The sequence below is a fragment of the Zingiber officinale genome, chromosome 5A (genome assembly GCF_018446385.1).
Source record: "Zingiber officinale cultivar Zhangliang chromosome 5A, Zo_v1.1, whole genome shotgun sequence".
Taxonomy (NCBI): domain Eukaryota; kingdom Viridiplantae; phylum Streptophyta; class Magnoliopsida; order Zingiberales; family Zingiberaceae; genus Zingiber; species Zingiber officinale.
In genome coordinates, this window is record NC_055994.1 from 50,129,958 (window position 1) to 50,144,445 (window position 14,488).

At 38.3% G+C, this 14,488-nt stretch overlaps 1 pseudogene; it reads right to left on the reverse strand.

Annotated features, from left to right (window-relative positions):
• Nucleotides 1-751: 751 nt before the first annotated feature.
• Nucleotides 752-823, reverse strand: LOC121983585 (annotated as a pseudogene).
• Nucleotides 824-14,488: the final 13,665 nt, after the last annotated feature.

Below are 14,488 nucleotides of genomic sequence, written 5' to 3' on the forward strand. Positions count from 1 at the left end.
AGACTAAACATTACACTTTTCATTTGCATAGTTGTAACTAATCCTTAGAATCCTATTTTCATTAGTTTTTCCTTTCGTGTATAACATTCTTGTCAATTCTTTTTGTTGTAATTCTAATTCTGCATTTTTGGTTCTAACATTTTTTGTCTAACTTTTCTCTATTTTTCTTTTGATTTAGTTTCTTTCTTCTTTTTCTTTTGTAAACATATCTTGCTATCTTGTTCTTGTGTATGCGAAGATCTAACTTTGCAGGAGAACTTCTTCCTCTAGACCCTGAGATAGACAGAACATTTCATAGAAGAAAAATTCTGCAAAGACATTTAGAAGAACAAGAACATTCTATCATGGCTAATAGACCACTAAAGGATTATGTAGCACCTTACGCTAGGGGTTTTCGATCTAGTATTTCAAGACCTTCAGTTAAAGAAAATAATTTTGAGATCAAACTAGCTATTATTTCTATGATGCAGCAAAATCAGATTGGTGGAGGACCGCATGAAGACCCGAATCAACACTTGGAGGTCTTCTATGAGATATGTGGCACAATGAAGATGAATGGTGTTCCTTCTGAGGTAGTATGCCTATTATTGTTTGGGTTCTCTTTGAGAGATAGAGTTAAGCAATGGCTGAATTCTTTGGCTCCAAATAGCATCACCACATGGGAGCAATGTGAGCAATAATTTCTTGACAATTTCTATCCTCCAAGTAAAATAGCTCATATGAGGAATCTTATTGCAAGCTTCAAGCAAGTAGACTCAGAATCTCTATTTGAAGCTTGGGATAGATACAATAGTACGCTCAGACAATGCCCACACCATGGCTTGGAAAGGTGGTTAGTGCTATATACATTTTATAATGGCATCAATTATCATACAAAGGTATCCCTTGATTCAACTGCTGGAGGGGCACTTATGAATAAGAGCTTTGATGAAGCCGAAGAGATAATTGAAAGTGTAGCACAAAATCACCATCAATGGGCTAATGAAAGAAGTGGTGGCTATTCTTGTGTGAACCCAACAACAAAAGCATCAGGGAAATTTGATGTTGATGCAGTTACCTTATTGGCTGTAAAACTAGATTCTCTCACAAAAAGATTTGAGAATATGGGAGCTAGCTCAAGTACGGTCAATGCCATTATTTCTTCTTGTGAAGTATGTGGAAGTTCTGAACATTCAAATGACTCATGTCCATTGGGAGCTATCACTGCACAAATTAATCAATTGAAACAATGTAATGCAATCATGGGTTTTAATTAAAGGCAGAACAACACATACTCAAATACATACAACCTTGGGTGGAAAAGTCATCCTAATTTTTTCTATAGAAATAATCAAGATCAAGGACCATCCATGGCGGCAAGACCTAATTTTCAGCTTGGGCAGCAGAATTTTCAGAAACAATCTTCTCAGGGCTTTCCTATGTCTTAAATTGAAAAGATGTTTGAAGAAATTATCTCCAATCAGAATGAAATAAAGCAGGATATATTGAAGCTTACTCAGAGAATGGATAATTCGGAAAGACATCAAAAGATTTAAGATAGCCAGATTGCCCAGCTAGCTTCCTCATCTTCTAGAGCACCAGGATAACTACCTGGCAAGCCTGATGTTAATTCTATGGAGCACTGCAATAGAATTGAGCTTAGGAACGGACGGACCTTGGGAGATCCCCAAGTGACTACTCCAAATGGGATGCAAATTGAAGAAGAGCTATCTCCTCCAAAGTCAAATCAGATTCAACATGATGAGGAGAGTACTACTAAGGTTGAAGAGACTCTTCCACTTAACCAACAAAGTAGAGTTGTCCCTTTTCCTCAAAGACTTGTAATGCTCAAGAAGGATGAAGAGTTTGGCAAATTCTTGGAAAAAGTTAAAGAAATATGTGTTGAAGTACCACTTATTGATGTAATTCTTCAAATGCCCAAGTTTGTCAAATTCTTGAAGGACATCATGTCAAACAAAAGAAGGAAAGGAGACATAGAGACCATTGCACTTATAGAGGAATGCAGTGCTCTTTTGGAAAAGAACACTTCCCCAAAGTTGAAAAATCTTGGAAGCTTCTATATTCCTTGCAACATAGGCACTGAATTTATTGAGAAAGCTTTTTGTGATTTGGGGGCAAGTGTTACCCTCATTCCTTATAATATTTGTAATAAATTAGGTCTCAAAAACTTTAAACTTATTACTATGACACTACAACTTGCTGATCACTCCTGTAGGTACCCTATGGGTATCGTAGAAGATGTGCTGGTAGATGTAGGTGGGAGTATAATTCCCACCGATTTTGTTGTGCTAGACATAGAGGAGGACCCAAAAATTCCTATCATATTGGGAATACCATTCCTTGCTACAGCGGGAGCTATTATTGATGTTAAAAATCATAAACTTTCTTTGGTAATTGGTAAGGAACAGTTGGAATATGATTTATCTAATGCCTCTGACCATGTCCCTTCTCTTTCGAATGCTTGTAGCAGGGCAAGCATTTATAAACTTGAGGAATGGAACTTCCATCCTCATGGGAGGCAACCAAATGAAGAAAATATTGTGGTGGAAGATGTTGAGAGAAGACCTCCCAACAAAATTGACAAATATGTCTGCCCTCCAAGGGCAAGGAAAAGAGAAGAATGATCAAGATTGGTCGAGCTAAATACCCTAAACAAGCGCTTCTTGGGAGGCAACCCAAGGGTTCTTTTTAGTTAGTTTCATTCCATGTTTCTATTTTTTATTAGAAATGTTTTTACTTTGTTTTCACGTTGGATATCAAGTTAAATTTCACTTCCATGAGCAGGCCATGATTGCTTCATGGGCATGGAAGTATTGGAGAAGCAAGAAAGGAGAAAAATCATCAAGTGGAGCAAAATAGAGCATGGTCGTGTGCTATACACTGCCAGGCATATGCTACAGAGAAGGGAGATGCTTGGGCCGTGTCTACATGACACGGTCGTGTAGAGTCTCTAGAGAAGAAAAGGTGCTCAGCCGTGTCTCACACACGGCCGTGTGAAGCATCCAGAGAAGAAAAGGTATTCGGCCGTGTGAAGAAACAAGTACAGAAGCATGCACTGGTCGTGTCTCAGACAAGGTCGTGTGTTGATTCCAATAAAGGAGAATGGTGAAGCCGTGTCCTAGGCACGATCGTACAAGGATAGCCGAGGAGAAGAAGGATATGGTCGTGCCAATTGGAACGGCCGTGTGACTCAACCCGAGAGGAAGAAGGAAGGGGTCGTGTAGATCTACACGGCCCGTGTGGAGAAATCTGATCAAGCCGTATCTCCTATACACGGCTAGATTCAAGCCGTGTCCCCCACACACCCTCCTCATCTCAACACCATCTTCTCTCCAAAACTTCTTTCTTCTTCAATCTTCTCTCCAAATCTTCTCAGATCTAGGTCTAAATCTCTTTCTTCTCCACAAACTTCATCTAGATCTAGATTATTCTCTTCTCCTAGACACAAGATCTTCACTTTTATAACCCTAAGATCTATTTCTTCAAGATCTAGCTTCTCTAATCACAAACAGTACCCTTCCCCACTCAAACTTGACAAAATGTCCAACCTTTTGAAGAGACTTCGCAAGGGTGGTGGTGGATCTAGTGGAGACAAAGGGAAAGAGCCAACCAAAGACAAAGGGAAACAATCGGTGAAAGGTAAAGGAAAGAGGACCTCACGCGACGAAGGTAATGACAATGAATTTAATATCATATTTAGAAATGATGATCAAATAACTAGATTTGCAATTCTTGTCAATAGAAAGATTATGTGTACTAGGTATATGGACCCAACCATTTTAGATATGATGGGAATTAGAGATGATATAGATTGGATGATTGGGTTTTTGGATTGGAGTGATATTTTGTACACACATCTACCTACTTATCCTCGCCTTGTTTTAGAGTTTCTAAGTTCATTAGATGTCCATTTTGCCAATGAGGATGATTATGTTGGCAAGATAACTTTTAGATTAATGAATCAAGAATTTCAATGGACATTTAGTGATTTCAACACTTGTTTTGGATTATCTTCTGGTAGCTCTCGGAGGTTTGATTCTAGGTTTAATTGGAACAGTTTTTGGAATTCGATCACCGGATTAGATCATCCCTATGATCCCTCTAGAGCCAAGGCTTCTCAGATGCAAAACCCTGTTTTTAGATATCTACATCGAGTTATGAGCAAAACTATTTTTGGTAAAGGGGAAAGTGATGGAGTCATTAAGAAAGTAGAACGTTATTCTCTATAGGCTATGTTACATAAGGTTGATTTTGATTCCGGCTTCCATGTTTTGCAAACCTTAGTGAGAGCTGCGAGGGCATCTTCGGGATCAATAGTTCTTGGTGGTTTGATTACTCAAGTAGTCATTAACTTGGAACTTGATTTAGATGGGTTGGAAGTTATACATGGCAACGATATAATCGACATGGATGCATGTCTTGTTATGAAAATGATTGTTCGGGATAAGAATGGTTTTGAATTTTCTAGGAGGAATGATTTTCCTTTACCTCTTCCTTGTCCTTCTCGAACTTCAGTTCGCAACCCATCTAGTTGGGTAATCGTTGATTTAGACCCCGAATGTGTCCTTTCCATATCTGGAAACACAGAGCCATAATTTGAGCCCTCGTCATCTGAACACCCGTAGCTTCTGGTCATCCGGATCCAGCTAGACATTCTTTTACCTATGGTACGGGTCCCTCCAGATTTGACTTCTCAGATTTTCATGCATCTCTAGAATCACTTCATGAGAAGCAAAATGCCCAACGAGAAATGTTGAAAGGTCGCTTCTCTTTATCAAATGCCTAGTGATCCTGTCTGAGAAGCTTGACAAAACGGAAAGCTGAGAGAAAACTTACTGCTGATGAAGAATAATACCTGTAGAAAACCGATCCGAGAAACCCAAAGCAGATCTAGGAGAATAAAAGTCACAGAATGCCCTCCTTGTACGAAGATCCAAAGACAAAAGGAAGGATTCAATGAAGAAAACCAAGATCTGGCGCTTCCAAAGCTTCCTGCGCACAAGAGACCAACCAACACTATTGTCAGTGATCTAAGACCGGTGTGGGAAACCCTGGCTAGGCCCTCCGACTCTCAAGTCAGTGATCTCTCTTAGTGTGGAAGAAGGAAGAAGATGAACAGTAACTGAAAACTAAGGTTGTGAGTGTGAGCATCTGTGTAAGCATACCTAGCCAACGAAGATGATTCCCCTTTTTATACCACTTCATATAACTTCCGTAGTCATGAAGTGGACCCCGGTTTGTTAGAGTTTGTTATGAGATGATGTCAGTCCTGTACTTACAGAAGATAGCTTTTTAAAGAATCTTTTTTGTACCCCAGATGTACCTTCTTTGTCGTCTAGCACTTGTAGAAGAGTCTAGAGACATTTTTTCCACCAAAGTAGTCAACCTGTCATACAATCATAAGCAATAGATATTTTCATGAGCTATTCATGCACATTCTCGAAATACTTGCTACCCCGGGTGGTGTTGACTTGTATTATCTTAAGCATGTTATCCCGGTCAATATTGGCCTATATTATGTTATCACGATCGATATTGGGCTATATTATGTTATCCCAGTCGATACTGGGCTATACCTCCTTAAGCTTGTTATCCCGACCGACCTTGGTCTATATCTCCTTAAGCATGTTATCCCGGCCGATATTGGCTTATATTTCATTAGGCTTATTATCCCGGATGATATTGGCCAATATTATGTTATCCCGGCCGATATTGGGCTATATTATGTTATCCCAGTCGATACTGGGCTATACCTCCTTAAGCTTGTTATCCCGACCGGCCTTGTGTTGGTTGCTACTCGGAAAGCCTAGAGGTTCCACTGTACAAAAATTTTGTACAAAGATCTGAACCTTTTCCTAGATACCATGTGTTCTTTTAAATTAAATTTTGGATCGCCTGCGGAACATAACACGTTTGATCCAAAACTTAATCTATTTGTTCTTTTAGGTTTTGACTTGGATCTCCTGCGGAACTTAACACGTTCGACCCAAGTCACTTTAAGTTATTAATTCCATTAAATATTAATTTCCATAATTGGTTCCCAGTACTGACGTGGCGAAGCACACGGCCTTCTTGGATATGGGAGCAACCACCACCGACTAGACAAAACCTTTTATAGAAAGCTAATATTTAATTTCCTAAAATAACTTTAGGTTAACCGAAAAGAACAATCAAATCACAAGGAAAAGAAAAAACAAAAGAACACAACATCGAAAAACATATTCGAAATTCTAGAACGTAAGCCTCTTGTATTTGGTATTATTTCCATAAATAACTAGTATGATGCGGAAAGAAAAATTACTAGTTATACCTTGTAGAAAAACCTCTTGATCTTCTACCGTATTCCTCTTCTAACCTCGGACGTTGTGTGGGCAACGATCTTCCGAGATGAGAAACCACCAACCACCTTCTTCTCCTCCTAGCTAGGTTCGGCCACAAAAAGCTTAACCAAGGATGAAGAACAAAACACCAACCAAGCTCCAAGAGATGCTAGCTTTCTCTCCTTCTTCTTCTCCAAGTAGTATCCGGCCACCACAAGAGCTCCAAGCCTTTGAGAGATTCGGCCACCACAAAGAGGGAGAGAGGAAGAGGATGGCCGGCCACTCCAAGCAATAAAAGAGGGAGAGAAAAATAATAGAGGTTGTGTCTCATTAAGGCACCCTCACCCCTTCTTTTATATTCCTTGGCCTAGGCAAATTAGGAAATTTAATTACAATAAAATTTTCTTAATTCCCTTGACATGATTTAACTGAGAAAAATAAAATAAAATTTCCCCAATTAATCTCTAATGGCCGGCCACATCAAAAGAGATAAATTAGACAAGTTTTAATCAACAATTAAAACTTCCTAATTTGTTTCCGGAAATTTTAAAATTAAAATTTCTCTTTAAAAATCTCTTCATGGTTGATAAAAAGAAATTTCTATAATTTTAATTTTATCAACATGTGGATAATTTTAAAAAGAAAATAAAATATCTCACCAATCTACAAATAAGGAAAAAGATCTAATCTCTTTCTTTAATCTTTTGTGGATCTTTTACAAGAGAGATATTTTAATTTTAATTCTCTTTAATAAATTATTTCTTCCACATAATAAAAATTAAAATTAAAATTCCTTTTTAATTTAATTTGGCCGGCCCCCACTAGCTTGGGTTCAAGCTAGGGGCGACCACCCCAATTTATACCTAGGCCGGGCCTAGCTTGGTTCCCAAGCTAGCTTGGTCGGCCCCCTATTGGTGGGTATAGAAGGTGGATATAGGTGGGTATAGTACTCTATAAATAAGAGGCTACGATAGGGACCGAGAGGAGGAATTAGTTTTGGTCTCCCGATAAAATTAAGCATCCCGTGTTCGCCCCGAACACACAACTTAATTTTATCAATAACAATTCATTCCACTAGAGAACTATTATTGAACTACCGCACCAATCCTAAATTACATTTTTGGGCTCCTTCTTATTATGAGTGTGTTAGTCTCCCTGTGTTTAAGATATCGAATGTCCACTAATTAAGTGAGTTACTGACAACTCATTTAATTAATATCTAAGTCCAAGAGTAGTACCACTCAACCTTATTGTCATGTCGGACTAAGTCCACCTGCAGGGTTTAACATGACAATCCTTATGAGCTTCTCTTGGGGACATTATCAACCTAGTATCTCTAGGACACAGTTTCCTTCTATAATCAACAACACACACTATATGTGATATCATTTCCCAACTTATCGGGCTTATTGATTCATCGAACTAAATCTCACCCATTGATAAATTAAAGAAATAAATATCAAATATATGTGCTTGTTATTATATTAGGATTAAGAGCACACACTTCCATAATAACCGAGGTCTTTGTTCCTTTATAAAGTCAGTATAAAAGAAACGACCTCAAATGGTCCTACTCAATACACTCTGAGTGTACTAGTGTAATTATATAGTCAAGATAAACTAATACCTAATTACACTACGACCTTCTAATGGTTTGTTCCTTTCCATTTTGGTCGTGAGCTACTGTTTATAATTTATAAGGTACTGATAACATCATCTTCTGCATGTGACACCACATACTATGTTATCTACAATATAAAATTAAATGAACAACTACAAACAAATGTAGACAATTTGACCAAATGTGATTCTTTATTTATAATGAATGTTTACAAAGCTTAGGCTTTCAGTATACACTCCAACAATCTCCAACTTATACTAATGACTAAGCTGCCATATCTTCTGCCATACATCTGATTCCCATTCCCTCCACATGCCGATCGAGAGCTTTCGCCGGAAGGGCCTTAGTGAAAGGATCTGCCAGGTTATCCAGTGATGCAATCTTGGCGATGACAACTTCTCCTCGATTCACGATATCTCGTATCAGGTGGTACTTGCGCTCTATATGTTTACTTGCCTTATTAGCTCATGGTTCCTTCGAGTTTGCAACTGCACCGCTATTATCACAATAAATTGTGATAATTTTGGGCAAACCAGGAATCACATCTAAGTCCATTAGAAAGTTCCTGAGCCATACTGCTTCTTTAGCTGCCTTAGAGGCTGCTACATACTCAGCTTCCATGGTTGAGTCTGAAACTCATTTCTGCTTAACACTCCTCCATGAAATGGCTCCACCTCCTAAAGTAAACATATAGCCTGATGTAGACTTACTATTGTCCCTATCTGATTGGAAATCTGAATCCGTGTAACCCACAGGGAGCAAATCGTCTGCTTGGTAAATTAGCATATAATCTCTAGTCCTTCTCAGGTACTTTAATATATGCTTTACCGCAGTCCAATGTCCTTGTCCAGGGTTACTCTGATATCTGCTGACCATGCCCACGGCAAAATAAATATCAGGTCTCGTACATAGCATTGCATACACTAGGCTTCCTACAGCCGAAGCATAAGGAACTGCTTTCATGTCTTCTATCTCCTTTGATGTCTTCGGAGACATCTCTTTAGATAGAGATATTCCATGCCTAAAAGGTAAGAAATCTTTCTTGGAATCCTGCATACTAAAATGAGCAAGGATTGTATCTATATATGAAGCTTGGGACAGACACAACATTCTTTTCTTGCGATCCCTTATCACTTTGATCCCAAGAATGTGTGCACACTCTCCTAAGTCCTTCATATCAAATTGTTTGGACAACCATACCCTTACGTCTGATAATACCTTGACATTGTTGCCAATTAACAAAATATCATCTACGTATAGTACAAGAAATACCACCACGTTTCCGTTACACTTCTTGTATACACAAGACTCATCCGGACACTGAATAAATCTATACGACTAGATTACTTCATTAAACCGGATGTTCCAAGACCTTGAAGCTTGCTTCAGTCCATAAATGGACCGATTGAGCTTGCACACTAGATGCTCTTTGCCTTTTTCAATGAACCCTTCTGGTTGCTTCATATGGATGTTCTCTTCAAGACTTCCATTAAGGAAAGCTATCTTGACATCCATTTGCCAAATCTCATAATCCATATGAGCAGCAATGGATAAGAGTATCCGGATAGACTTAAGCATGACTACCGGTGAAAAGGTTTCCTCATAATCGATTCCCTCTTTCTGAGTGTACCCTTTCGCAACAAGCTTAGCTTTGAAGGTTTTTACCTTCCCGTCTGTCCCTCTTTTCCTTTTGTAGATCCACTTGCATCCAACGGCTTTTACACCATCAGGTGGTTCTACAAGCTCCCAGACCTTATTAGAGTACATAGACTCTATTTCAGAATTCATTGCTTTTTGCCAAGATGCTGCATCTATATCTTGGAGTGCTTCGTCATATGTTCGTGGATCAGGTTCATGTTTACCCGGGATCAAGTCCGAAGACTCTCCCAAAAACATGAATCTTTCATGCTGCCTTACAACCCTCCCACTACGATGAGGCACTGTCTGTGGTTGTGTATCATGTGTGACACATGTTGCAGTCTCTTGTGGTACTTCATCTTGTACTGTTGGTACTGAAGTAGACGTGTCCTCTCTAAGTTCTTCTAAAACAACTTTACTATTGGGCTTGTGATCCATTATATAGTCTTCTTCTAAAAACTGGGCATTGGTGCTAACAATGACCTTCTGGTCTTTAGGACTATAAAATAAACCACCTTTCATTCCTTTGGGATATCCTACAAACACGCGAAATTCTGTACGGGATTCTAACTTATCAGCATCTGGTTTTAGCACATGTGCTGGACTACCCCAAATCCGAATATGTCTTAGACTGGGTTTTCGCCCATTCCACAATTCTATGGGAGTAGAAGAAACTGATTTAGAAGGTACTAAGTTCAGAACGTATAATGCTGTTTCCAGAGCATATCCCCAAAACGAATTTGGTAATTCTGAATAACTCATCATCGATCTAACCATCTCCATAAGAGTCATGTTCCTTCGTTCTGCTACACCATTCTGTTGGGGTGTTCCAGGTGCAGACAATTGGGATTGAATCCCGGCCTCTGATAAGTAATTCCTAAACTCTCCTAAGAGGTATTCGCCACCACGATCAGATCATAGTGTCTTGATACTTTTACCTAGTCGTTTTTCCACATCAGCCTTGTATTCTTTGAACTTATCAAAGAACTCGGACTTGTGGCGCATTAGGTAAATGTATCCATATCTTGAATAATCGTCTATAAAAGAGATAAAATATTTAAAACCACCTCTTACCTGGACAGACATAGGACCACACAAATCAGAATGAACCAATTCTAACACTTCTTTGGCTCTATACCCCTTGGCCTTGAACGGTCTCTTGGTCATTTTACCTTCTAAGCAAGATTCACAAGTTGGAAAATTTTCCAACTCTAATGAACTCAAAAGTCCATCGGTTATAAGCCTCTGAATCCTACTTAAGTTAATATGACCAAGCCTTAGATGCCAAAGATATGCTTGGTTCATTTCCGAAGGTTCTTTTCTCTTATTAGAGTTAGAAGATGAGTTATAAATTTCCATGTTTTGCTTTGTGGAAGAAATTGGATTTAAAGTATACAAATTGCCAACTAATGCACCAGAACAGATAATCACTTTATTTCTTTTAATAACTACATCGTTACTGAAAGAAACTGAATATCCATCTAAGAATAGTTTAGAAACTGAAATTAAATTCTTTTTAAAACTGGGTACATAAAGACAATTTCTTAAAACCAAATTTCTATTTCTACTAAAAGATAAGTAGACCTCTCCCACTGCAACAGCCGCCACCTTAGTAGCATTGCCCATGTAGACGGTAATCTCTCCTTCAGTTAGTCGTCGGGTTTCCTGGAACCCCTACAGGGAATTGCAGACAAGATCAGTGGCTCCCGTATCTACACACCAGGTGCTGGTAGATAACACACCGCTAAACATGTTTCAACAACTAGAGCATGAGATATACCTTTGTTGTTCTGATTCTTACGAGGACAGTCCGCCTTCCAATGCCCTGACTGCTTACAGATGAAGCACTTGCCCTTCGGCTTCTTCACTCCATCTTTAAATCCTGTACTCTGAGATTTATACACTTTCTTTGCTGAGCCAGCTTATTTCTTCTTCTTCTTTCCTCTCGGTTTAGAAGTAGAACCATTTTCAGCATAGTGAATTTGAGAATTGTGACAAAATAATCCTTCTGCCGCTTGAAGTTCTGTCAGTAGTTCCCCTAATGAATAAATCCTCTTATTCATATTATAGTTCAGGCGGAACTGCTCAAAACTTCTAGGTAGCGTTTGGAGGATCATATCGATCTGGGTTTCCCCATCAATTTCTCCTCCAAGGATCTGTATCTCGTTCAGATAAGCCATCATCTTTAGGATATGATCCCTTACAGGAGTACCCTCTTGCATGGTGGTTGTCATTATCTTTCTCATGGCTTCTTGCCTAGAAGCCCTATCCTGATGACCAAAGAGTTCCTTGAGATTGTTCATAATATCATAGGCTGTTGGTAAATCTTGATGCTGATGTTGCAATACATTTTGACATTGAAGCCAAAATGTAACACCGCGCCATCTCATATGCTTTTACCCATTTCCTATGATATTCAATCTCCTCTTGGGTAGATTCACCAGTAGGTGCTTCAGGGCACTGCTCAGTCAGTACAAATTTATAGCTTTCAGCAGTAAGAACAATGTCTAGGTTTCTTTTCCAATCTATGTAATTTGGTCCAGTAAGTCTATTTTGTTGAAGTATGATGGACAGTGGGTTGAAAGTCATCCTAAGAATCACAAATAACTTTTGGTCAGAACTCTAAATTTAGAATAATATTGATTCCTCAAACAATACTATTTTAAATTAACCAACACCTCATAACACCGTTAATTTTGTATATCACGTTAGTGTGGACGTATACAAATTCAACATTTGTAAAAGGAGGGTTTTAACCCATTAATTTTATTATCTTGTCAACCTAACTTTTTGACAAATAAAATTAATAGTTGGTATCATTTGGTCACACAAATAATAGCAGTGACTCTGATGGGGAGGATACTATTAGATGTGTCTAAGTGTATACCATTACTTGACACTAAGTCCATTAATAAGATTATGCCCCTTCCGTTGGGGAAGATCACACGCTCTTAATTAACTTCCTATAGTCATCCAAAAATGGAAGTCTGTTCTAGTGATCCACAAACAAGCTCATCCGTTATAGAGGAAGGCACTCAGAGCCAACGCGCAAGCTTGTTTGCATCACTTACAAACCAGTAATGGAGACCATGGGATTTATTTAAAAATCCCTCTCCCACTTAGTTATTTATAAATGAGGAATTTTAACTATGCTAGCCTACTAAACGTGTATACTAACATGCACACACAGCATAATATAAAAGAAATAAATAGAAAATCTAATTTTCAACTATTATGGCTTTTATCTCTATTTGTCCTCCGTGTGTTGTCATCCCAAGCTGCTGCCATATTTGGCCACCGCCACCGGGTCTAGCTGTCGCATCCATCTTGCTCCTAGTTCCGCTGCGCCTCTGGTCCTCAGAAGGTTCCACGCTTTGCAAGATTCGATCCGCGACATAAATAGAATTTTACATTTTTGATCCTATATTCCATAAAAGGAATGTACATGTATCTAAATCAAAAATAAAATCCTAATAAAACTAAATACAGCTCCTGCTGTATTTTAATACAATCATGCACACACAGATAAATGCCCTTGACATGTCCAAGGGTCCAATCACACACATAATAACTAAAAGCCATAATAGTTGGATCCTGCATCCACAAAGTTAGCACATCCTACTATTAACCTGCCAAAATTATGTATAACATGTGCATAATTAACCTAATACCAAATACACAGAGGCAAAACCCTAGCTCTGATACCAATTGTTGGTTGCTACTCGGAAAGTCTAGAGGTTCCACTGTACAAAAATTTTGTACAAAGATTTGAACCTTTTCCTAGCTACCATGTGTTCTTTTAAATTAAATTTTGGATCGCCTGCGAAACTTAACACGTTTGATCCAAAACTTAATCTATTAGTTCTTTTAGGTTTTGACTTGGATCTCCTGCGGAACTTAACACGTTTGACCCAAGTCACCTTAAGTTATTAATTCCATTAAATATTAATTTCGATAATTGGTTCCCAATACTGACGTGGCGAGGCAAACGACCTTCTTGGATATGGGAGCAACCACCACCGACTAGACAAAACCTTTTATAGAAAGCTAATATTTAATTTCTTAAAATAACTTTAGGTTAATCGAAAAGAATAATCAAATCACAAGGAAAAGAAAAAACAAAAGAACACAACATCGAAAAACATATTCGAAATTCTAGAACGTAAGCCTCTTGTATTTGGTATTATTTCCATAAATAACTAGTATGATGCGGAAAGAAAAATTACTAGTTATACCTTGTAGAAAAACCTCTTGATCTTCTACCGTATTCCTCTTCTAACCTTGGACGTTGTGTGGGCAACGATCTTCCGAGATGAGAAACCACCAACCACCTTCTTCTCCTCCTAGCTAGGTTCGGCCACAAAAAGCTTAACCAAGGATGAAGAACAAAACACCAACCAAGCTCCAAGAGATGCTAGTTTTCTCTCCTTCTTCTTCTTCTTCTTCTCCAAGTAGTATCCGGCCGCCATAAGAGCTCCAAGCCTTTGAGAGATTCGGCCACCACAAAGAGGGAGAGAGGAAGAGGATGGCCGGCCACTCCAAGGAATAAAAAAGGGAGAGAAAAATAATAGAGGTTGTGTCTCATTAAGGCACCCTCACCCCTTCTTTTATATTCCTTGGCCTAGGCAAATTAGGAAATTTAATTACAATAAAATTTTCTTAATTCCCTTGACATGATTTAACTGAGAAAAATAAAATAAAATTTCCCCAATTAATCTCTAATGGCCGGCCACATCAAAAGAGATAAATTAGACAAGTTTTAATCAACAATTAAAACTGTCTAATTTGTTTCCGGAAATTTTAAAATTAAAATTTCTCTTTAAAAATCTCTTCATGGTTGATAAAAAGAAATTTCTATAATTTTAATTTTATCAACATGTGGATAATTTTAAAAAGAAAATAAAATATC